This window comes from Bos grunniens, chromosome 5 (genome assembly GCF_055505025.1).
Source record: "Bos grunniens cultivar Pamir isolate PY7600 chromosome 5, Bosgru_T2T1.0, whole genome shotgun sequence".
NCBI lineage: Eukaryota > Metazoa > Chordata > Mammalia > Artiodactyla > Bovidae > Bos > Bos grunniens.
In genome coordinates, this window is record NC_141169.1 from 74,612,120 (window position 1) to 74,638,117 (window position 25,998).

Consider the following 25,998-nt stretch of genomic DNA (forward strand, 5'->3'; position numbering starts at 1 on the left):
GAGTGGGAAACGCCTGCCGACCAGGATAGTAGAGCAGGTAGGTGAGGCCCTGGGCCAAGCTAACTGCCCTCCGGGAGCTGGCAGCCCCAGGGGCAGAAAGGAAGTGAAACCCAAGCTGCGAGCTGCGACAAACCTCTTTGCACTCACCACCCTCCCTCCGCCCCCCCGCCACCACCCCAGCCCTGGGATAGCCCCTGAAAAGAGGAAGCTAGTGGTGCAGCAGAGCAACCTGCCCTTGGGCTGCACAGGGTAGGGGTGGGAGCAGCCCAGTCCTGGGGCTCCTGAGATGGAAAGGAAAGGAATCACGGCTTCCCTGGTAACTCAGTGGTAAAGAATCCACCTGCTGATGCAGGAGACACGGGTTCGATCCCTGATCCAGGCAACTGAGCCCGTGCACCGCAACTGTTGAGCCTGTGCTCTGAAGCCCGGGAGCCACAACTACTGAGCCCACATGCTGCAAGTACTGAAGCCCTCGCACCTGAGAGCCGAGCCCATGCTCTGTGACAAGAGAAGCTACCTCAGTGAGAAGCCCGCACACCGTAGTGAAGACCCAGCACGGACAAAAATAAATTAAAAAAAAAAAATGTCCATCTTGTGGAGAAGAGAAGCGGGCTCAGAAAGGTCAACTACTCAATCCAGGGTTAGACCACTGGGAAGTGGACTGCCCCCACTGAGTCCTCCTCTTCTTGGAGGATAGAGTCCTACTGGGGGTCAGATGAGGTGCATTTTATTCTGATACTGGGGCAATGCCTAGGGCTGCTTTGGGGCTAGAAGAGTCATTGTGTGCAAGTGTGTGTGCATCACATGTGCATGCTTGCACAAATAAATGTCTGTGTGCCCCTAAAGTGGGCTGGATGCACCATTTAGTCTGCAGGAGCGTCCTGGTCACCTGTGGGAAGGAGGCTGCCAGGGTGAGGCAGAGTCTCTTGGGCCCAGAGTGATGCAGAAACTTGGCCAAAGTCACAAAACAAATCTGTGCTACAACCAGGATTAGAAATCAGGTCGCCCACAGATCGGGCCCAGCAGGAAGTGGGGAGAGGACAACAGTTGGGAGTCCTTCCGTGGAAACACCTCCTGGACCCTCCCTGCACCCCAGCTCCCACAGAATGTTAAACCTCAGAGACCAACTGGGCCGCAGGTTGTAAACCACTCACCAAGGACTTCCTTTATCACTGCTTCTCCAGGACCTGACTTGCAAGTTTTTTTGGTCTCGGTTTTTTGCCTACAAAACACTTTGCAATGCATTGAGGAGTAAATGCTTTACCTTTTGTGTGTCATAATCAGACTGTGTCACATAGTGAGGCAATTTCTCATTCCAGTCAGAAATAGCCCTCCGGGGCCCATCCACTGTTTGGGGCAGCCCCACCACCCGAAGAGCAGGAGCTGAGGACTACTGCACGATGCCAGGCGCCCACAGGTCTTGGCTTTCACCTTTGCCACACATGACCATTCTTGACCCCTGGCTTCTGCACTGGCCCGTCCCTCGTGGACACAGTCTGCTCCCCACCTCCCTCCTCGACTCTGTTACTGAGTCCAAGCTCATACTGCTCACTGCACAACAGGCTGATGAATTGAGAGAGGAGTTGTTGGGACAGAGAATAGTGACTTTATTTGTAAAACCAGCAGACCAAGAAGGTGGTGACTAGTGTCCCAAAGAACCATCTTACCTGAGTTAGAATTCAGACTGCTTTTTTAGTGAAGGAGAAGGGGGTGTGTTTGAGTGTTGATAACTTCTTGGTACCGGAATCCTTTGTTCTAGCTTATGCATCTGGTCACGATGTTCCTATAAACCTCCAACAAAACAAATGTGCTTGTTTGTTTGTTTTGTGTGTATTTTGTATTTTAGGGGAAGTACTCCTTCACCTGCCTCCAGACCCAGTCATCAGAGACTATGTTCCTGACCCTTCTTTCCAGGCCTGTCTCTTGCTAATAATTTTTTTTTAATATCTATTATCTGTTTGGCTTTGCTGGTCTTTGTTGCAGCATGCAAACTCTTAGTTGTGGCATGTGGGATCTAGTTCCCTGACTATGTATCAAACCCAGGCCACCTACCTACATTGGGATTGAGGAGTGTTAGCCACTAGATCCGGAGAAGGCAATGGCACTCCACTCCAGTACTCTTGCTTGGAAAATCCCATGGACGGAGGAACCTGGTAGGCTGCAGCCCATGGGGTCACTAAGAGTCAGACACGACTGAGCGACTTCACTTTCACTTTTCACTTTCATGCCTTGGAGAAGGAAATGGCAACCCACTCCAGTGTTCTTGCCTGGAGAATCCCAGGGACAGGGGAGCCTGGTAGGCTGCCGTCTATGGGGTCGCACAGAGTCGGACCCAACTGAAGCGACTTAGCAGCAGCAGCAGCAGCAGCCACTAGATCACCAGGGAAGTCCCAAGACAAATGTATTCTCTGTTCTGCAGCTTTTTATCTCTATATGAATGGAAAAGTGTTATACCTTTAAAGGTCAGAGTCTTGAGAATGGATTATCCCATATTTCAGGCTACAGGCAGCATTCTTTTAGTGACTAACTTGTAGCAAAAGCAATAGAACACAGAGGTTAAATTGAAGAAACAGATCCAATATGGAGTCAGATTTGTTCTCTGACACCTGCAGGGGCTTCCCAGGTGGCGCTAGAGGTAAAGAACCCTTCTGCCAATTCAGGAAACATAAGAGACTGATTCAATCCCTGGGTCAGGAAGATTCCCCGGAGGAGGGCATGGCAACTCACTCCAGTATTTTTGTGTGGAGAATCCCATAAACAGGAACCTGTCAGGCTACAGGCCATGGGCTCGCAAAGAGTTGGACAAGCAGCTTAACACACGTATACACATGACACCTGCAAACCCAGGCTATCAAATTGTTTGAGTCTCATTTGTCCTACCCTCCGTGACACTCGGGAACCTCCGCATTTAGACCAGGACTTGTGGTGAGAAGCCCCACCCCTTCTGCCCCTCTCCAGTTACTCTCCCACCAAGAGCTCCACCCATTGCCCACCCACTGAGGATCAAGACTGAAGCTGCTGAGCCTTCTCAGATGCTGCCAAGGTGCTTGAGGACCAGGCAGGGTGGTCAGAGACCTCCAGGTGAGAACGCCCAATGCCGTCCAGCCTCGTCTCCATCTCTCTAGCCATGCACCACTGGTCCGTACACCATCCCTCCATTTGTTCATCCAACACAAATGCCAGTATAGCCTCTTTCCTTCCATCACCGTCTATCCAGACTGCATAGATGCCTGCCACACAGGGGACATCGAGGGCCCCCAGTGAGGGCCACAGACACAAGGACATCACACAGTAAGGACCACGGCAGCAGCCACTGACAAGAGATGAGGACCTTTCTGTCTTTCTCATCTCCGCTATAGCCCACCAGAGAAGAAAGGGATCCAGAGAACAGAGGAAAGTGGGGGGTGAAGGAGCAGGCCACCTCACCCCTTCCAAATCTCTGCAGCAAGGACCTTGGAGCTGAGGGATGAGCAGGAGCGGAGTGGAAATTGGATGAGAAATTTAACTTTGAACCTTTTCATGCTTGAAAGTAACAAGAGGAACTTCTCTGGGGCTCCAGTAGTTAAGACTCCAAGCTCCCACTGCAAGGGGGGTGGGTTCCATCCCTGGTTGGGGAACTAAGCTCCCACATGCTACAGAGGCTTGGCCAAAAAATAAAAAGTAAAAAGAAAGTTAACAAAACTGCTGGAAGTGTCGAAAGGGCTGCAAAGGTGACTTTGGGCACCGTCAAAGGCAGGGGTTGGAGAAAATGAGCAAAAGTCACAGTCACGTTTGTGAACTGTGACCGATCTGCAAGCTTGGAGGGCGGCCTGGGGAGAGCAGAGCTGCTCTGTTTAACAGAGGAAGACAAATCCCGCATTCCAATGTCCACAGCCCGCTCCAGGAGAGGGAGGGAGCCCAGAGTGACAGGGAGGGGAGCCCAGGGTGAGGGGGAGGGGAGCCCAGAGTGAGGGGGAGGGGGCCCAGGGTGAGGGGGAGGGAGCCCAGGGTGAGGGGGAGGGGAGCCCAGAGTGAGGGGGAGGGAGCCCAGGATGAGGGGGAGGGAGCCCAGGGGGAGGGGGAGGGGAGCCCAGAGTGAGGGGGAGGGAGCCCAGAGTGAGGGGGAGGAGAGCCCAGAGTGAGGGGAGGAGAGCCCAGAGTGAGGGGGAGGGAGCCCAGGGTGAGGGGGAGGGGAGCCCAGAGTGAGGGGGAGGGGAGCCCAGAGTGAGGGGAGGAGAGCCAAGAGTGAGGGGGAGGGAGCCCAGGGTGAGGGGGAGGGGAGCCCAGAGTGAGGGGGAGGGAACCCAGAGTGAGGGGGAGGGGAGCCCAGAGTGAGGGGGAGGGGAGCCCAGAGTGAGGGGAGGGGAGCCCAGAGTGAAGGGGAGGGGAGCCCAGAGTGAAGAGAAGGGGAGCCCAGAGTGAAGAGAAGGGGAGCCCAGAGTGAGGGGAGGAGAGCCCAGAGTGAGGGGGAGGGGAGCCCAGAGTGAGGGGGAGGGGAGCCCAGAGTGAAGAGAAGGGGAGCCCAGAGTGAGGGGAGGAGAGCCCAGAGTGAGGGGAGGGGAGCCCAGAGTGAGGGGAGGGAAGCCCAAAGTGAGGGGGAGGGAGCCCAGAGTGAGGAGAGGGGAGCCCAGGGGGAGAGGGAGGGAAGCCCAGGGTGAGGGGAGGGGAGGAGGAGAGAGGAGCCAGGGTGACCAGACAAAGGGTTGAGGAAGGTCTGGAGATGAACTACTGGACTGGGGGAGGGGAAGGAACAGAGTATCCCTGAAAGTTCCAGGAGAACAGACCTATCTAAGATGCCCTCTGCAGTGCCTTCTGTGTGGGACTTCACCCCTCTTTGTGACCCCAAGATCTTTATGTTCCGTTCACAAGTGTTTGTCAAGATGGGAGTTTTATGGAAATGGAGAAGGGACCAAGTTTCATGTCTGAGTCAGCACCATACTGAGGAGAAATCATTCAGGGAGAAGCGAGAGCGACAGGGGAAGTGGTGAAAACATAAGCGTCCAAGAATCTCTGAAACTTCGGAGGATTTTGAACTTTTACTGGACGTAAAGTTAGAGTGTTAAACCCAGCAGCTCTGCCTTCCGCCCAGTGAATTCCTCATATGCAGCCAAAATAAATTGTAAAAGGCAAATCTGTCCATGTTTTATAACACCTGCACTCCTAAACCCCAAAACACAAACACGAAACCCTCCACTTGCTCTCAGGTTAGGGCCCACTTCCTGGCCTGACCTGCAAGGCCCCTGGGGTCTGGGCCCTGCCACAGTCTCCAGATCCTCTGCACTCTTGACACCCAGGCTGGTTTTCTCATCTCAGCAGTTTCACACCCTACTGACCACAGGGCCTTTGTACATGCTGTCCTCTCTAGAACTGCCCCACCCCGCCCCAACCCCGGGTTAACTCACTCACCCTTCAGCGCTCACCTCAGACAAGCCAGTCCTGACCAAGTCATCCGTTCATTGTGGAATTTACCACACCGATTACACTGGCAAAGAGGAATGGAATAATCACAAGATGGCTTGGAATCCATGCCTTAGAATAATCATGATTCATGTCCTGGTGCTAGGCACACCTTCCCTGAGTATGTTTTCATTTGAATCCCAAAGTGGAGGTCTGTCTTTGAGGGGACGGCGGGGATGGCTGTTGAATAGACGGTCAACAGTGTCTGCTGTATTACCATACACTGCACCCTCTTGCAGGGTGGAGGGGGCTAGCATCTATTTCTGGAAGGGGAGGGAATGGGCGGGCGTCCCAGGTGGCACAGTGGTAAAGAATCTGCGTGCCAATGCAGGAGACACAAGAGACTCAGGTTCGATCCCTGGGTCAGGAAGGTCCCTTGGCTTAGGAAATGGCCCACTCCAATACAAGAGCATGAATGAACTCACCATGTCTGAGGGCTGGACTCAGACTGGCCTGAGGAGATTGTGGGCTGTGTGAGGTATAACGGAGCCTTACTGGACAGCTTGTTTTTCATATGGGTAAACTGCAGGTCTTCTTGGGCTCCAAAATCACTGCAGAGGGTGACTGCAATCATGAAATTAAAAAACACTTCTAGGAAGGAAAGCTATGACAAACCTAGACAGTATATTAAAAAGCAGAGACATCACTTTGCCAAAAAAAGTCTGTATAGTCAGGATATGGTTTTTCCAGTAGTAGGGTACAAATGTGAGAGTTGGACTATAAAGAAGGGTGACTACCGAAGAATTGATGCTTTTTAACTGTGGTGTTGGAGAAGACTTGAGAGTTACTTGGACAGCAAGGAGATCAAACCAGTCAATCCTAAAGGAAATCAGTCCTGAATATTCATTGCAAATACTGATGCTGAAGCTCAAGCTCCAATACTTTGGCTCAGATCAGATCAGATCAGATCAGTCGCTCAGTCGTGTCCGACTCTTTGTGACCCCATGAATCACAGCACGCCAGGCCTCCCTGTCCATCACCAGCTCCCGGAGTTCACCCAGCCTCACGTCCATTGAGTCAGTGATGCCATCCAACCATCTTATCCTCTGTCGTCCCCTTCTCCTCTTGCCCCCAATCCCTCCCAGTATCAGAGTCTTTTCCAATGAGTCAACTCTTCACATGAGGTGGCCAAAGTACTGGAGTTTCAGCTTTAGCATCATTCCTTCCAAAGAAATCCCAGGGCTGATCTCCTTCAGAATGGACTGGTTGGATCTCCTTGCAGTCCAAGGGACTCTCAAGAGTCTTCTCCAACACCACAGTTCAAAAGCATCAATTCTTCGGCACTCAGCCTTTTTCACAGTCCAACTCTCTCATCCATACATGACCACAGGAAAAACCATAGCCTTGACTAGACGAACCTTTGTTAGCAAAGTAATGTCTCTGCTTTTGAATATGCTATCTAGGTTGTCATAACTTTCCTTCCAAGGAGTAAGCGTCTTTTAATTCCATGGCTGCAGTCACCATCTGTAGTAATTTTGGAGCCCAGAAAAATAAAGTCTGACACTGTTTCCACTGTTTCCCCATCTATTTCCCATGAAGTGATGGGACCGGATGCCATGATCTTCGTTTTTTGAATGTTGAGCTTTAAGCCAACTTTTTCACTCTCCACTTTCACCAACATCAAGAGGCTTTTTAGTTCCTCTTCACTTTCTGCCATAAGGGTGGTGTCATCTGCATATCTGAGGTTATTGATATTTCTCCTGGCAATCTTGATTCCAGCTTGTGTTTCTTCCAGTCCAGCGTTTCTCATGATGTACTCTGCATATAAGTTAAATAAGCAGGGTGACAATATACAGCCTTGACAAACTCCTTTTCCTATTTGGAACCAGTCTGTTGTTCCATGTCCAGTTCTAACTGTTGCTTCCTGACCTGCATACAAATTTCTCAAGAGGCAGATCAAGTGGTCTGGTATTCCCATCTCTTTCAGAATTTTCCACAGTTTATTGTGATCCACACAGTCAAAGGCTTTGGCATAGTCAATAAAGCAGAAATAGATGCTTTTCTGGAACTCTCTTGTTTTTTCCATGATCCAGCGGATGTTGGCAATTTGATCTCTGGTTCCTCTGCCTTTTCTAAAACCAGCTTGAACATCGGGACCTGGCTTATTGGAAAAGATCCTGATGCTGGAAAATACTGAAGACAGGAGGAGAAGGGGGCAGCAGAGGATGAGATGGTTAAATGACATCACCAACTCAGTGGACATGAAATCGAGCAAACTCCGGGAGACAGTGAAGGACAGGGGAGCCTGGTGTGCTGCAGTCCATGGGGTATCCAAGAGTCGGACACAACTTAGATACTGAACAACAACAAAACTGCAGGTGAAATCATGTCCCCTAGAACACACAAAAACCCCACACAACAAAACCTCCCAACTCAGTTAGCAACAAGTAAGATTTTTCATCTCATCCTCAGACAGAATCCTGGTAAAGACCAGTATGGAGTCATAGACCACTGCCATCAGCTAAGCCCTAATCTGACACCTAGTCTTTGCTTGCTCACCCTAGTAACAGGACACTTGCCACTTCCCACAGAAGCCCATGTCACTTGGCCAGATCTCCAACACTGACCCACCATGAAGCCATAAAATCTGATTGGCTTATTGTTTAATGGAAACAAAGTTTCAGTTTAGGATGATGAAAATGTTCCGGAGATGGATGGTAGTGATGGTTGCTCTAGAATGTGAATGTACTTAATGCCATTAAAAGCTACACTTAAAATTGGTTGAAAGGGACTTCCCTGGTGGCCCAGTGGCTAAGACTTCTCGCTCCCACTGCAGGGGGCCTCGGTTCAGCCCCTGGCCAGGGAGCTAGATCCCACATGCCACTACGAAGATCAAAGATCCCCCCATGCTGCAACTAAGACCCAAAACAGACAAATAAGTAAATATATTTTAAAATGGTTAAAATGGTAAATTTTATGTATTTTTATCAGAATTTTTAAAAGTGCATTGCCTCTGGGCTTCACAATTTATAAGCTTGTGTGACTTGGAGTACTTTTAAAGTGACCATTTAAAGGTTACTCTAAAAAATCTAATTAACAGTTAAGGCAAACCCTTAGGTGCACCTCACCCTCTTTGATCCTGATTTGTTTTCGTTCAGTCTTGTCCCCCCAGCTAAGAAATCTGGGCTTATAATTCCAGTTTCAAGTCCTGCCTCTGCCCTGAAGGGAGTACAGTCACTGTGACCCTCCCTGGCAAGGAGCTTACTATGCGCTAGGCTCTGAGGCTCTAAAGATGCCTCAAGGAATAAGTCAGAGTCCTTGTTGTCCCAGACACACAGAGAACACTAGGACTTCTTTTTTTTTCTTTTTTTTGGTACAAAGCTACAGGCCTCCAGTCCACAGGAAACCTGGCCCAGCCCTAAAGGCCTGCAAGGCTGGCCCACGATGATTCAGCCCTGAAGACGTCACCTAGCTGAAATGATGACAACGGCACAGGACGATTCTGGTTCCTGAACACTAAGCACCTGGAATGTTTGTGGGGTGCAGCCTGTGGCCTCCTGGAAATGGGTGACGCAGGACAGCCTGGGGATGTGCCGAAGGACAGGAGGCAGGAATTGCCATCTCTGAAATCTTATCTAAGTTCAACCCCACCTGACCCCCCAGGAATCACAGACCCACAAAACAATCAAAAAACCGGATGGAGACCGGAGGAAATGAAACACCCAGCTAACTCGGGGTTCACACTGGCAATTTGTAGGCCTTGTCAACTTTTATAGGGGGATTTTTTTTTCAACTGGGTTTTTTGTCAATGTTCCCCTCCCACACACATGAAAAAGTGAAAATTCTCATTCGTCTTTGAAAAATTAGTACATAAATGAGGATGTCTCTCATGATGAGCTGGCTGGAGCTGAGTTCCATCTCGCTTTGGATAGGCAATCATCCCAACCCCTTAGCTTCCCTTACTGGCACCGCCCCCGGGCCCCTGGAGGCCTCTGAGTTCAGGTTTTCTCATCTAATCCAAAATCTCTGTGTCACAGAAGAGTTCAATGAAGCCCAAAAGGTGAGTGACTTTCCCAGTAAGTAACTCATCTGGGACCAGAAAGATCTAGAATCTCAGGGGTGCTGCCCAGGGCCCACCCCAATCCTCTAAAGAACCTCCGTACGGGCTCTGCTGATGCGCAGCAACATGGGCCCTCCTGTGTGGGGAGGGGAGCAGGTGGTTCATTGGGAAGACTGAGGAGATGGCCAGTCGGGTGCCTTGTCCAGTTAGAAACGTGCCCTTCTGTGGGGGACACAGACGAATGCAACGTGGTCCTTGCCCCTCACCACACCCCCTGTCTCCGCTGGTCTCCTGTCTCCATCTCTCCTCACCAGGTTCTTCCTCTGTAACATGGGAGTCCTCCTTGTGGCAGGCAGAATTGAGGTCCCATCCCCTGAGTGTGTGGGAAGCTGCAGGTGTGAAGGTTGAAAGGCACTTGGGGAGCAGCATGGGAGAGAAGTGGGCTGATGAGGACGAAGAGGAAGGAGAGACAAGGCAGCCGCCAGGAGGAGAGGCCCTGGGAAAAGGGTGTCGATGTTTATGGGGGTATCAGGATGGACCAGGTGACGCTGAGGTAAGAAACAACCCCTCCTCTCAGCCACTCCACTGTTTTACTTATTTTCCCCCAATTTTATTTAGATATAATTGACAGACATTTGTATTAAAGGTGTACAATGTGACCATTTTATATATATATATATATATATACACACACACACATATATATAGAACGGATAAACAACAAGGTCCTACTGTATAACACAGAGAATTATACTCAATATCCTATGATAAACCATAAAGGAAAGCAATATTTAAAAAAGAATGTGTATTTATATATATATTAATATATATCTGAATCATTTTGCTGTGTAGCAGAAATTAACACAACCCTGTAAGTCAACTATATTGCAATTAAAAATATTAAACCTAAAAAAAAATAGTTTAAAGGAATGGGGTGATTTTTTAATTTGTCTTAGCCAGGTCTTAGTTGCAGCACATGGGATCCAATACCCTGATGAAGGGTCAAACTTGGGTCTTCTGCATTGGAAACGACGAGTCTTAGCCACTGAACCACCAGGGAAGTCCCAGAATGAGGTGATTGAGGGAAAAAATAGTTGACCCATCATGTGGAAAAGCTTCTTTTAAAAACTTTTTTTAATGTCATTTTTTATTAAAAAGAAAATAGTTAAAAATTTAAAAAAAAAAACACATCCACAGAAATAATTACTTTTTACTGAGCAATTGCAACAAGTCAGCCACAGTGCTGAATATCTGACATGGATAACTTCATTTCACACAAGCTAAGAGGTAGACACTATTAGTATCCTCATTTTACGGATTTAAAAAAAACCCAGGCACAAAGACATAAAAGACTTGCCTAGATCACGCAGCTTATCACTAATGGAATTCATAATTGGTAATATGGTCTAGATATGTTTAACCATCAGGCTTTATAAGGAAGCAATAGCATCGTTTATAGTAATAAATCCTATTTTCCTTTGCTTAGTGAGCATCTCCCACTTGACACAAAGGCACTCTTCCTGAAAGTCCTATGTAATCAATCATAGAGCTAGTAAAGGCAAATTAAGAATCTGATAATAAGATGTATCTAAACTCTGACACCAACTAGCCAGGTCTCAGTTTCCTTATGTTACCTTATGGGTTTAACAAGACCACATGGTATTTTTGCCAATGCCCAAAATTATTCAGTTCAGTTCAGTTCAGTCGCTCAGTCGTGTCCAACTCTTTGTGACGCCATAAATTGCAGCACGCCAGACCTCCCTGTCCATCACCAACTCCTGGAGTTCACTCAAACTCACGTCCATCGAGTTGGTGATGCCATCCAGCCATCTCATCCTCTGTCGTCCCCTTCTCCTCCTGCCCCCAATCCCTCCCAGCATCAGCGTCTTTTCCAATGAGTCAACTCTTCACATGAGGTGGCCAAAATATTGGAGTTTCAGCTTTAGCATCAGTCCTTCCAATGAACACCCAGGACTGATCTTTAGAATGGACTGGTTGGATCTCCTTGCAGTCCAAGGGACTCTCAAGAGTCTTCTCCAACACCACAGTTCAAAAGCATCAATTCTTCAGTGCTCAGCCGTCTTCACAGTCCAACTCTCACATCCATACATGACTACTGGAAAAACCATAGCCTTGACTAGATGGACCTTTGTTGGCAAAGTAATGTCTCTGCTTTTGAATATGCTATCTAGGTTGGTAATAACTTTCCTTCCAAGGAGTAAGCGTCTTTTAATTTCATGGCTGCAATCACCATCTGCAGTGATATTGGAGCCCCCCAAAATAAAGTCTGACACTGTTTCCACTGTTTCCCCATCTATTTCCCATGAACTGATGGGACCAGATGCCATGATCTTGGTTTTCTGAATGCTGAGTTTCAAGCCAACTTTTTCACTCTCCTCTTTCACCTTCATCAAGAGGCTTTTTAGTTCCTCTTCACTTTCTGCCATAAGGGTGGTGTCATCTGCATATCTGAGGTTATTGATATTTCTCCTGGCAATCTTGATTCCAGCTTGTGCTTCCTCCGGCCCAGCGTTTCTCATGATGTACTCTGCATATAAGTTAAATAAGCAGGGTGACAATATACAGCCTTGACGTACTCCTTTTCCTATTTGGAACCAGCCTGTTGTTCCATGTCCAGTTCTAACTGTTGCTTCCTGATCTGCATACAGGTTTCTCAAGAGGCAGGTCAGGTGGTCTGGTATTCTGATCTCTTTCAGAATTTTCCACAGTTTATTGTGATCCACACAGTCAAAGGCTTTGGCATAGTCAATAAAGCAGAAATAGATGTTTTTCTGGAACTCTTGCTTTTTCCATGATCCAGCGCATGTTGGCAATTTGATCTCTGGTTCCTCTGCCTTTCCTAAAACCAGCTTGAACATCTGGAAGTTCACGGTTCACGTGTTGCTGAAGCCTGGCTTGGAGAATTTTGAGCATTACTTTACTAGCATGTGAGATGAGTGCAATTGTTCAGTAGTTTGAGCATTCTTTGGCATTGCCTTTCTTTGGGATTGGAATGAAAACTGACCTTTTCCAGTCCTGTGGCCACTGCTGAGTTGTCCAAATGTGCTGGCATATTGAGTGCAGCACTTTCACAGCATCATCTTTCAGGACTTGAAATAGCCCAGCTGGAATTCCATCACCTCCACTAGCTTTGTTCGTAGTGATGCTTTCTAAGGCCCATTTGACTTCACATTCCAGGATGTCTGGCTCTAGGTGAGTGATCACACCATCGTGATTATCTGGGTCATGAAGATCTTTTTTGTACGGTTCTTCTGTGTATTCTTGCCACCTCTTCTTAATATCTTCTGCTTCTGTTAGGTCCATATCATTTCTGTCCTTTATCGAGCCCATCTTTGCATGAAATGTTCCCTTGGTATCTCTTAATTTTCTTGCCAGAATCTAATCAGGAGAAAAAAAGACAAATCTAAAACATGAAACATACATTTTCAAGGCAACTGACCTGACCCTTCAAAACAATTCTTTGTGAGTTAATGTCACAAAAGACACTAAAAAGACAACCAAGAGGAAGACGTGGACCTTGACTGGGTTAGAAGGGAGGAAGCTGTAATTTAAAGAACTGTTTTGGGGGCTTCCTGGGGAAATGGAATGTGGACAGACGAAGGATGTCACAGAGTCAGTGGTCACTTTATTGTGATAATGATACTGTGAGCCCTTGCTCTCACAGATAAAGGGTCATGAGATCTTCAATTACTTCTAAACAGTGCTGGAAAAAAGTACAGGCATACCTCTTTTCACTGGGATTGCAGATACTGCATTTTTTTTTTTTTTTCAAATTGAAGGTTTGTGTCAACCCTGTGTTGTCAAGTGATGGTTAGCATTTTTTAGAAAGAAAGTTTTTTTTTCATTGAAGTATAGTTGATTTACAATATTGTGTTAATTTCTTAGCTGTACAGCAGAGTGAATACATATATATATCTTATATATATATTTTATATATATTATATATTTTTTGTAAAGCTAAGAAATTAGCATTATAAATATACACACATATACATTCCTTTTTAAATATTCTTTTCCATTATGGTTTATCACAGGATTTTTAAAAATTTTTTTATTGTGGTAAAAGTCACATAATATAAAACATACTGTTTAACCATATTTAACTGTACAGTTCAGTGGCACTAAGTACATTCACACCGTTGTGAAACTCTTGCCATCATCCATCTCCTTCCTAAACTGAAACTCTGTCCCCATTAAACACTAACTTCCCACCCCTGGCCTCCCGCATCTACCAATGTACTTTCTGACTCTATGAATGTGACTATTCTAGGAATCTTGTGGAAGTGGAATCAAACGGTATTTGTCTGCAACTAACGTCTATGGGCTTCACTGGTGGCTCAGATGGTAAAGAATCTGCCTGCAAGGCCAGGTCAGGAAGATCCTCTGGAGAAGGAAATTCTCCAGAATTCTTGCCTGGAGAATCCATTGGACAGAGAAGCCTGTCAGGCTATATAGCCCTGGCATTGCAAAGAGTTGGACACGACTGAGCAACTGAACTGAACTGAACTGACTCGACTAACACGTTCAATTTCAGTGTCTATTGAAGTGCAATTTTTTTGGTCTCTATTGAATTTGCTATGATATTGCTTCTGTTTTATGTTTTATGTTTTTGGCCATGTAAGATTTCAGCTCCCCAACCAGGGACTGAACCCACACCCCCTGCAGTGGAAGGTGAAGTCTTAACCACTAGACCACCAGGGAAGTCCTGGAGTGCATTTTTAAGGTTAACTGAATTTATGTCCTAAAGACAGATTGTACCTTCTTCTTTTTCCCCTGTGCTATACAGGGGAAATTTTATACATATTTTATACATAGTAGTGTACATATGTCAGTATCATAGGATATCGAATGTAGTTCTCTGTGCTGTACAGTAGGGCCTGGCCATTTATCCATTCTCTATGTACAAGCTTACTTTTGCTAACACCAACCTCTCTCTCCATCTCTCCTGCACACCTTCTCCCTCCTTGGCAACAGTCCATTTTCTCTGTGAGTCTCTTTCTGTTTCATAGATGGGTTTATTTGTGTCATATTTTAGATTCCACATATAAGTGGCATCATATGGTATTTGTCTTTCTCTGACTTATTTCACTTAGTGTGATAAGGAAAGAATTTTCAAATTAAGGTTTATACATCTTTTTTTTTTTAAGACATAATGCTATGGCACACTCAGGTTACGGTACAGTGTAACTAGAACCTGATACGCACTGTGCGAGCTTGCGTGCTAAGTCACTTCAGTCGTGTCCAACTCTTTGTGATCCTATAGATTGTAGCCCGCCAGGCTCCTCTGTCCATGGGACTCTCCAGGCAAGAATACTGGACTGGGTTGCCATGCCCTCCTCCAGGGTATCCCCCCAACCCAGAGATTAAGCCCATGTCTCTTATGTCTTCTGCATTGGCATGCAGGTTCTTTACCACTAGCACCACCGGGGAAGCCCCTGATATGCACTGGGAAAACCCAAAAAAATCACGTGACTCCCATGATCGCAATCTTTCCCTTATGGTGGTGATCCGGATCCAAACCTGCAAAGATCTCCCAAGTTCTGCTGTAGAAGAGAAAAGGAGGGAGAGAAAGAAAAGCAGCAAAGTGTCACCAGTGTGTGACCTCAGGGAAGGGTATGCTGTTCTGTTCAGCTTCTTAAGAGGTCTGAAATGCTTCCACAATGAAAGGGGAGAAAGAGGGTATTCCCTGGCAGTCCAGAGGTTAAGACTTCACCTCCCAATGCAGGGGGTGCTGGTTTGATCACCTGGTTCGGGAACTAAGGCCCCAGGGTTCCACATGCCTCTTGGCCAAAAAACCAAAACTTTAAACAGAAGCAATATTATAAAGACTTACAAAACTCAATAAAGACTTTAAAAAAATAGACTTAAAAAAATTTTTTTAAAGGGAGAAAGAGGGATTTTCCTGGTGGTCCAGTGGTTAAGAATCCACCTTCCAAAGCTGGGAACACAAGTTCGATAACTGACCAGGGAGCAGAGATCCCACATGCCACAACGCAACTAAGCCTGCACGCCACAACTCGAGAGAAGCCTTCTTGCCACAACTAAAGAAGCCTGAGCACAGCAACAAAGATTTGGCGTGCTGCAACTAAGACAGAACAAAGCCAAATACATTTTTAAAAAATTTCAAGGGGGAGCATGGGGAGAGAAGAGGTAGAGGAAGGTGGAACTGGACAAGCCTGATCTCTCAGGGTCCCTTGGGTTTTAGAGTCTGGGACCCTGTGTTCATTTGCTAAGGATGCCAGGACCGTGGTTCACAGACTGGCTGGCAACACTCATTCTCCCAGTTCGGAAGGCTGGAAGGGCATGTCGGCAGGGCTGGTTTCCTCTGAGGCCTCTCCCTTGGCTTGCAGGTGACCCTTCCTTTTGTGTGCCCCCAGGGCTCTGTGTATCTCTCCTTTTCCTAGGAGGACGCCAGTCACAGTGATTACAGCTACCCTACAGGCGTCGTGTTAACTTCATTTCCAAACACAGTCATCTTCTGAGTACTGGGGGTTAGGGCTTCAACATATGAATTCTGGAGGGACACAACATTCCCCACGTGCTACCAAGTCCAGGTTCATACTGCTCACCGCACAACAGGCCAGTACATCAAGAAGCAAGTTGCTGGGGCAAGGAATAGTGACTTTACTTGAAAATCCAGCAGACGAGATGGTGTCCCAAAGAATCTTCTTAGCCTAGTTATAATTCAGGTATCTTTCTTTCCTTTATTTATTCTGACTGTGCTGGGTCTTGCAGCATTCAGACTTTTCTCTTGATGTGGAAAGCGGGGGCTACTCTAGTTGCAGTGTGGACTTGTCCCTGTGCTTCACGGGCCTTGTCATTTACTTGTTTTATATAAGGAAACACTTTGCCTAAAGATGTTCCTTTTGTTGATATTCACAATGCTAGGTAACCCAGCCTGTACCTCCCTGACACCCCAACTTCTTGGATTATATGGAAGCACCCTATTTTCTAATTTTCAAATGCAAAGCTCCCAGCGCCGCCCCCCCTCCACCCAAGGCACTGCTTGTTGGGGGAGCTCACAGTCCCCCTAGCCAGCCTTCTTGCCTTTCTTTCCTGCTTCTGCGACTGCCATCTCTTTTCTTCACCTTCATTCCTACCAAGACCTGTGCCTGAACCTGTGCCTGAGGATCTGTGGTGGTGGTAGAGAATTACAGGGCACACAGCATAGGCAGTGCCTTAAAGTTGCATATTTGCTGCCTCTGCCCACAAGCCCAGTGGCCACTCACCACTTTCTCACCCTAAACCTCAATGTGGCAGCAGGACTGTTTTCTGACTTTTGTGGGCTGACTTTCCAGCTGAGGCTGAAGGACCTTCTCAGAAGCCCCTCCCTCTTCACTCTTTCTCCTTCTGTTTCACCTTTTCCTTTCAGACCCTGTGGGATGGGTGTGAGGCAGGCAAAGTGTGCTCAAAAATCAAAAAGGCAAATCTCTGATATGAATTATGCCCCTCCTCTAGGATGTGAAATCCACTCAGGTTATTTTTGTTTGTTTTAAATATTCATCTTTCCCTTCTGACGAAAAGAAGGGAGGGAGGGACGGAGGCAAGGAGGAAGAAAGAGAAAAGAAACAGAAAGCAACCCAAAGGTTTATTGTAGGTGCTGGCTATTTAGATTAACTATATTTTGAAGGAATGAATATGCCCACTCAGTGGATTTTTGTGTAGCCTTTGAAATGAGGCTTACAAGCGGGTTGTGATAATTTGAGAAAGCAGTTAATTAAAGGGGGGAGGCACAAAATAGACATTATCACAACATACAGAATTTGCATAGGAAAAGGCTATAAAGAAAGACACCTACTTCTTAAACTGTGGTCACTGTTTTTTACCTTTCATCATATTGTATATTTACTCCTTTGTGAGTATGCTACACTTTGCCTAGCATATTAACTCTAATTTTCTCCAAGTGTGAAATTATAAACTTCAGTGAGCCAAGTGGCCGTGCAGTGCTTTCAGATGTTGCTGTAGTTGTGTCCGACTCTTTTGTGACCCAATGGACTGTAGCTCCCCCAGCCTCCTCTGTCCATGGGATTTCCCAGCAAGAATACTGGAGACAGTTGCCATTTCCTTCTCTAGGGGATCTTCCCCACCCAGGGATCGAACCTGCATCTCCTGCAATGGCAGGCAGCTTTTGCAGGCATTGAGCCACCAGGGAAGCTCAGTACTTTCATAACTGATAGGTAAAAACAGATTCTTTAAAAAAATGTATTTATTTAAAATTCAAAGATGATAACAGATTCATGAAATGGCATTAAGTGAAGGGAGTTTATCTTTGTTCCTCAGTTTTAAAATGGAGGAACTGAAGACCCAGAGAGACAACCAAGTGTTTACTGAACTAGGCAGAAGGAAATCGCTGATCACTCATTTGTGCCAACCCCACCTTCCCAGGGCTCCAGCAGTTCCCACGCTGCTGGAGGCAGTGAATGGCCAAGTTACTGTCTCCAGGTCATTTGTTAAGGTACCCTGTGAACCCCTACCATTCTGAGCTCATTTAAGCCTCCCAGTAGCCAGGCCTGTGCGGTTGGCGATGGTGTTAGCTGAGCTCAGGAAGGTGAGGCGGTAAGGAGGGGTCAGGGGGTCAAGGGCAGAACGCTGTCCCCTTCCTGCGGACGGCCTGGGCGCCAGTGTACGTGACCGGGCTCCGCCTGCCCTGCTGAGCAATCCTTTCCCAGCACGTCTTGCTGAGTCACGGTCCCCAGCAGCTTTTCGCTGAGTCACGGTCCCGAGATCTGTTTTCGCCGAGTCACGGTTTCCAACTGCTCCCGCCTTAATCCCTGCGGGCAAAGTCCCAGTTACTAGGCAGGCAGCGGCGACTCCCAGGATCAAGCCGGTCCTGGCTGACGGCTGAATCGCCCCCAGCAAGCCCTCTTCCCCTTCCCCCCTCCCGCGGCTCCCCAGCCCGCCTCCCTCCCATCCCTGTTTTAGGAAACTTAACACTTCCCTGCGGCCAGGAACAGCTCTGGGGGCTTCACACTTTAGATTGCAGAGCCCAGTGGGGTCTGCGGGATGGTCCTCTTTAAGAGATGGGGCTCTAGTCAAAAGCTGGATCGTCTGCGAAACTGCTGGTCCGGATCATGGCCAGACAAGGTCATGGAACACAGGAAGGCAGAGGGCAAAGAAACAGGACAACTAAATGCAAGGGTTAGAACCTGGACTGAGGGAAAGGGCAGTTAAGGACCTTTGAGGGCACTTGTTGAAATTTGAACATAGCTTTAATATAATGAATGTGTGTGAAAGTCACATTTCCTGATGTTTATAATTGGATCGCAGCTTACCAGAGACAGTCTTCTGGATATACTACATGCTAAATGAGCCAGGAAAAAAAAATTCATAGATGAATGTCAAAAAGAGCATATATATAATGGAAAGAGAGGGAGAATGAATGGTTAAACAAAAGGGACCAAATTCTAACCTAACAACTAGTGAATCTCCGTGAAAACATACAGAAATTCTCTGTAGTATTTCTGCAACTTCTGTGTATTTGGAATTACTTCAAAGATGATTTTTTGAGAAAAAAGATGAGAAATCTCTTGTTCAAAACTCCCAACTGAGAGCAAAGTTTGTCAGGTATTAGTGAGCCTGACCCTATTCAGAACCATCCAGAAACTTTTAGATAGGAAAAAGGCTCTTGGGGGCCCTGAAAGGGGAACTAGATGCCACTCTCAGACCAAACAACAGCTAACACTCACTTCAGGCTTCCTGTGCCAGGCCCAGCTTCGAGCTTCTTACAGATCTTGAACTGATTTAATTCTCACCACATCCCCTTGAGCTGATGCTGTTATGACTCCTTGTTTTGCCAGACAAGGAAATAAAAGCTTAGTGTTGAAAAATATATACATGATAAGTCATGAATCCCAGATATGACTACAGTCCTTTGTGGAAGTGCTGTGATCAGACTGAACCGGGTCCAACCAGGTCTTGGAGCCATAGTCAGGCTCCATATTGGCCAAGCTTTTTAGCAGTCTGAGCTCCCTAACACTGGACTGCTGCCTGGTCTGGCTGTGGTCTTCAGTTCCTGGACCTGTGTTAATGGAGACTGGGCAATGTTAGAAAAAGATATTAGTCTTTCTTCATTCCTCACCACCTCAGGCCCAGGATTTCTAGACAGTTCATTGTTGTAGAACTTCAGTATGCTTTACAGCCAGACACACCTGGCCTCCCTCATGTCTCAGGTGAGCTATGTGACCACGGGCAGGAAATTTAACCCTGCTAAGCCTCCTTCATTTAATATGAAAAGATCATTTAATATGAAGGGACTGGATATAGGGAGTGTCACGATCCTTGCTATCTTCAAGGATCTTACAGTCAGGATGGAGGCTACTGGGGGACAGGGACCTCAGCCAGGGACCCATAAGGCAAGGGGAAGAACTTCAGGAAAAGTCTGAGCCAAGTTAGTTTGTTTTACAGCTTTATTGAGATGTAACTGACATACAATAAACTCTATATATTAAAGGATGCAAACTGATGAATTTTGACATGAGTATACTGGGAAGCTATCTCCACAATCAATGTAATGAACTTATTCATCAGTCCCAAAAGTTTCCTCACCGTTCTTTGTTATCCTCCCCTGCAACAAGAGAACTGCTGATTATATTAGTTTACACTTCCCAGAATTTTATGTATTTCTATATACACTTCATATATAATTTATATATAAGTGTTAGTCACTCATTCGTGTTGACTTTGCAACCCTATGGACATAGCCTGCCAGGTTCCTCTGTCCATGGGATTCTCCAGGCAAGAATACTGGAGTGGGTTGCCATTTTTCTTCTCCAGGGGATGTTCCTGACCCAAGGGTTGAACCCAGGTCTCCTGCATTGCAGGCAGATTCTTTGCCATCTGAGCCACCAGGAATGCCCTATTTATATATAAGTTTACATAAAAGAAATTATACAGTAAGTACTCTTTTAGGGGAAGGTCTGACTTCTTTTCCTCAGCAGAATCCTTTTGAGATTTTTTCATGTTGTATGGATCAGTGGTGGCTCATTCTGTTTCATTGCTGATAATCCAGTGCATGTTCGTACCACGGTTTGTTTACCCATTTACCTGTAGATGGGTTGTTTTCAGTCTGGGGTTTTGCAGATAAAGCTACTGTGATTATTCATGTACAGGTATAGACATATGCATTCATTTCTTGCAAATAAATACCTAGGAGTGGAATGGCTGGGTTGAATGGCAGGTGTATGTTTAGGCTCTTAAGAAATTGCCAGACTGTTTTTCCAAGTGGTTGTACTGTATAGGAGGAAGAAAACCTTTCCCTCTACCCTCCTAGGTTCTCCAGCTGGGGCCCTGGAAATTAAACTGAGGGAAGATAAATTGACAAGAGAAGCAGAGTGTGTTAAAACGCAGAGGGTTCATTCATGTGGGAGAAACACTGTGGTGAATTAGTCAAAAGATCCTTAGAACTGAGGCTTATGTAGCATCTTAACAGAATAAGGGTGTAGAGAGGTGACAAGATAAAAAAAAAAAGAGTTTAGGCTTTGGGGGCAGCAAGCAGCGGGAGGGTAAGCATACGGGGGAAACTCATGGAAGATAAGGGTTAATTTGGAAAGGTTTGTTATGCCCGTTCTTTGGGGTGCCATCCCTAGGCTAAGAGTCTAGAGTTGTCTAAACCTGCTTTCAGACAAATCAGGGGAAAAGCAGAGAAGTGGTTTTCTGACATTTGTTGTTTCTCAGTTGTCTTCAGCTCAAAACAACCCTTATACCAAAGTAGCATAACCCTTACACCAGAGTGTGGTGGGGCACACTCTGGCCTTTGGCCTCTGGCAAGTACCATTTCATGTTCCCACCAGCAGTAAACGTTCTCCTTTGTCTGCATTTTCAATAGCAGGAAGAGTCAGCCCTTAATTTTAGCCATTCGAATCAGTTTATAGTGGTATGTCATACCGGTTTTAACTTTCGTTTCCCTAATGACCTGAGATGCTGGAGAAGACTCCTGAGACTCCCTAGGACTGCAAGGTAATCAAACTAGTCAATCCTAAAGGAAATCAACCCTAAATACTCATTGGAAGAACTAATGCTGAAGCTGAAGCTCCAATACTTTGGCCACCTGATGTGAAGAGCCAACTTATTGGAAAAGACCCTGATGCTGGGAAATATTGAGGGCAGGAGAAGAGGGCGACAGAGGATGAGATAGTTGGTTGGCATCATTGATTCAATGCACATGAACTTGGGCAAACTCTGGGAAGTGGTGAGGGACAGGGAAGCCTGTTGTGCTGCTATCTGGGGGGCTGAGAAGAGTTGGACATGACTTGGCAACTGGACAACAACAACAACAAAATGACCTATGAACTTCAATGTCTTTTCATGTGCTTAGTTAGCATCCATCTATTTTCTCTGGTGAATTATTTGCTGAAACTTTCTACCTATTTAAAAGATTCACTTATTTGCCTTGTTATTGAATCATATTGATTCTTTACATATTCTATAGACAAATCCTTTGTTGAATGTATTTTTGCAAATATTCTCTTCTATTTTATTAAATAGAATAGGTGTCTATTAAAAGACACCTCTTTTTTTTGCATCACAGTATCTTTTTCTTTTTAGTATTTATTTATTTGGCTGCTCTGGGTCTTAGTTGTGGCATGCAGGGTCTAGTTCCTCACCAGGGATGGAACCCCAGCCCCCTACACTCGGTGTGAACAGAGTCTTAGCCACTCAAACACCAGGCAAGTCCCGGTCACAGTGTCTTTTAAAAAGCAAAAGTTTTAAATTCTAATGAAGTCCTATTGGTTTTTTTTTTTTTTTTTTTTTTTTTTAATATTTTCTGCTCTTTTCTTTTGGTTGTATTGGAGAAATCTTTGCCAAATCTGAGGTCAGTAAGTTTTTCCTTTATGCTTTATTCTGTATGCTTTATAGGTTTACCTCTTTCTTGGAGGTCTATTTCTGGGCTGAGTCTTGAAAGGTGAGTAGCCAAGCAAAAGCACCGGAAAGAACATTCTAGGCAAGAGGGACCACTGGAGCAAAGGCCCAGAGGGATGGGAGCTTCTGTAGTTCAGGAGTAGTCAGGTATTCCTGAAACTAGCACACAGGGTGTAAGGGAACGAGAGGGGTGGGATCCCTCCTACTGGAGACGTGGCCTGGGCTGAGGGCAGAGGGCTAGACTGAAAAGCTTGCACTTTATCCCAAGGGCTACGTGGAGCTAATCACGAGTGTTAACCAGAGAAGTGCTGCCAGCACCTCAGTTGCCTTATCAGCCAAATCAGGAGGAGGAGGAGAAGAAGAGATAAGGAATGAACAAGTGTTTCATCTTGCGCCCTGGCAGGCCCTCTTCTCCTGCTCTTTCATGGGGGTACCCAGTTCTCCCAGAAGGGAAATGATAATCAACTCCTATTAAATGCTAACATTTCCTGGTGACTGTCTTCCTGCTTCTGGGAGCTCTCCCTCCCCTCTCCTTTTCCGCTTTGTTTTTATTGATATTAAGGTACAGTTAACTTACAGTGTTGTGTCAGTTTCAAGTGGACAGCAAAGTGATTCAGTTATACATCTCTTATAAGGAGCCCTTTTATTAGCCATGTTCATCTTTTGTCTGTTACAAGAAGTCCAAACGTTTTTCTCCCATTCTGTCGCTGGGGTGTCAATTTTGTTTATCAGGCCTCTTGCAACCTAGAAAGATTCAGTGTTTTGCAGTCCAGACTGAGGATGGTTTTCATGATTTGGGGCTCGTCTACCTTGCGGAGACCAAGGCTGGGCTCTATGTAGCCTGCACACCACCGTGGCATTCCCCGTTCCACCCCATCCCCCTACACTCCCTGGGTTAAGGACTTGCTTGTTCTCTTTGATCCGTGTGGGGCATGGATGCGGTCTGGCTACCCCTGCTTGAGGACACCCAGGAAAGAGTCCACTGATTCGCCTGGAAAACCGGTCCAGCTGAAGCTAAAGATTTCTCACCCCCAACCCTGTGTTCTCCCAGCCTCCGCGGAGGCCTCGCCTTGGTTTTTCACTTTCGTGCCTGAGGAGCCGCAGCCCTAGCCCCTCCCTGCAGCCCATGCCGCTTCCGTTTTCCAGGCGGGCGGAGGGGTGGCGCCTTCGGAAAGCTGAGTCTCGGGTTTCCACGTTCCCCTCGTGCCATTTCTGCTGTGTCATGGTTGGGAGGGGGACTGGCGGAGACAGGAAAGGCAGATTTTGCTGAGTCACCCCAGCTGCTTCCTCAGCCTCCAGCTGGATGCTTAGGTAAGGGCAGTCTTCCCTGCTGGCAGGAGGAAGTGAAACTTCTAGAAAAGGGTAGACGCTTCCCATTTCACTCAAGTTTTTGCACCGCGTTTGCAAAGCCCTGTCCCATACATCTCAAAAGGGATGTGTCCAAGGTTGAGCTGCTGAAGGTCTCCCATCACAGCCAACTGATCATTCCATCTTCCCAGATGGTTGAACTCAAACTTTGGAGTTAATCCTTGACAGCTCCTCTTACTCACAACTCACTTCCTATTCTAATCCTAACATGTAAAGCTCTGCCTTTACAATATGCATGCCCTAGGCCACTTACCTCTCTGTTCTTTGCAAGCCAGCATCATCTCTCCTTGGATTTGTGTGGTCAGTTGCCTTCTGCCAATGTCCTGTGTCACCCAGAGCAGCCAGTGATTGATCCCAGGAAAACCCAGTGAGACCCCAGCACTCCTCCCTTCCCAGCCCTTGGGTCTCCCCTACTTACAAAGGTCCTAGCAATGGCCTGCAGGCCTCACAGGCTACATGTCTCTCCTGCTCCCATTTTCCACCTGTCCCCTCCCGCTCTCTGCTGCAGCCATGCTGACCTCCAGGCTGCTGCCTGTCCCTGCCAGGTCTGGGCCACCTGGGGTCTCAACTCTGACTTTTTCCTGTGGCCCCAAAGAATGATCCTCCCACACCTCCCAGCCTGTGGAGCCCACCTTGACCTGACTGACTTAGCATCACAATCACTTATTGCTTCCCATACTTCATATCTCTCTGACATCTCCAGCCAGGGAAAGTTCTGTGCTTGCAAGGGTTTATGTGGCTAGACTAGGCCCTTCCAGAGACTCTGCAGTGATTTCCCTACTTTGAGACCTGTGACCTTAATTACATGTGCAAAGGGTGATTGAGGAGGAGACAGGCTTCAGGTTAGACATTTACAACTGGCCTCCTGCAAAGGGTAATGATCCTATTCGATGATAACAGAACATATTCACAGGTTGTAAGGATTAGGCAAGGACATCTTTGAGGGGCCATGATTCTGCTTACCACAGATAAATGCTTACCTCTTGGGTATGGGGAGGATGAAATGGGACCCTGCTTGGGAGAAAGCTTGGCTCAGAGCAAACTCCAGTGTTTCTTTCCCATTTCCATCTACATATGGCTTTGCTGCTACCTACCCCCTTTCTGGATAATTTCCCTGGGCCCAGACTTCATAAGGACACTGAGCACCCATGTTCTGTCAAAGTGGGGTTCTAGCCTCTTCAGCTTTGTACCTCCAGCTCCACACATAATAAAACTGGCCCATTTCAGCTGCTCAAGTATTTGACTCTGCAAGGGAATCCAGAGAGAGGGTGGTGGGTTCTCTGATGGAATTAAGCTTTATTTGGGGGGCAGGGAACTCCCAAGTGGTTCAGTGGTAAAAAAATCTGCTTGCAGTGCAGGAGACGCAGGTTCGATCCCTGGGTCGGGAAGATCCCCGAGATGAGAAAATGGCAACCCACTTCAGTATTCTTGCCTGGGAAATCTCATGGACAGAGGAGCCTGGCGGGCTCCAGTCCATGGGGTCACAAAGAGTTGGACATGGCTTAGTGACTAAAGAACAACAACAACACTTTAATGGTGGAATGCTAGGCATCATGCAGGGAGATGGCAGGAAGGATCTCTCTGTCCACCCCGTCCTGCTTCCCGAAGCTGTCGTGGCAAATATCACAAACACAATGGTTTGAAACAACACAGATTTATTCTCTGGAGTTCCTGAGGTCAGAAGTCCTGAAATGGGTGGGCAGGGTTGCATCCCTTTTGGAATTCTAGGGGAGAATCTACTTCTTCAACTTTTCCAGCTTTTGGAGGGTACCAGCTTTCCTCGGCTCGTGGCCCCTAACTCCGTCTTCAAAGTTAGCAGCACAGCATCTTCCAATATCTCTGTCCTGCTTCCCTCATCACATCACCTTCTGTATCTGTAACCTCCCAGCCTCCCTCTTATAAGGACTTTTCTGATCATATTAGGATAATCTTCTCATTTCAAGATGCTTAACTTAATCCCATCTGCAAAATCCTTTTTGCCATGTAAAATAAGTAACATATTCAGATGTTCTGGGGATTAGGATGTAGACACGGTGGGGGGCATTATTTAGCCTACCACAGGAGGAGAAATATTTAAATCATTCCAGTTGTTTGAGAACAGAGAAGAGGAAGTCAGGAAGCTGAATCAGCATGGGGAAAGGCCACAGGCTCAACACTGGGACAGAAGATACTAGATCAGCCCTATCCAGCCCCCTCCGCCCTAGGGTTGTCTGTGTGTGTTTGTGTGTATGTGTTGGTGGGGTGGGGTGGGGGGGTCTGTTCTGGCTAAGTCAGGGGCTCCCACGGAAGAAGCTGTAGTGAGGAGTGAGCCTGGA

The 25,998-nt window shown here is 46.9% G+C and overlaps 1 long non-coding RNA gene across 1 annotated transcript; it reads left to right on the top strand.

Annotated features, from left to right (window-relative positions):
- The first annotated feature begins 6,235 nt into the window (after positions 1-6,235).
- Positions 6,236-9,271, top strand: LOC147372410 (uncharacterized). Its single transcript, XR_015164074.1, has 2 exons — positions 6,236-7,754; positions 8,758-9,271. It is a non-coding gene; the product is annotated as an uncharacterized LOC147372410 (long non-coding RNA).
- Positions 9,272-25,998: the final 16,727 nt, after the last annotated feature.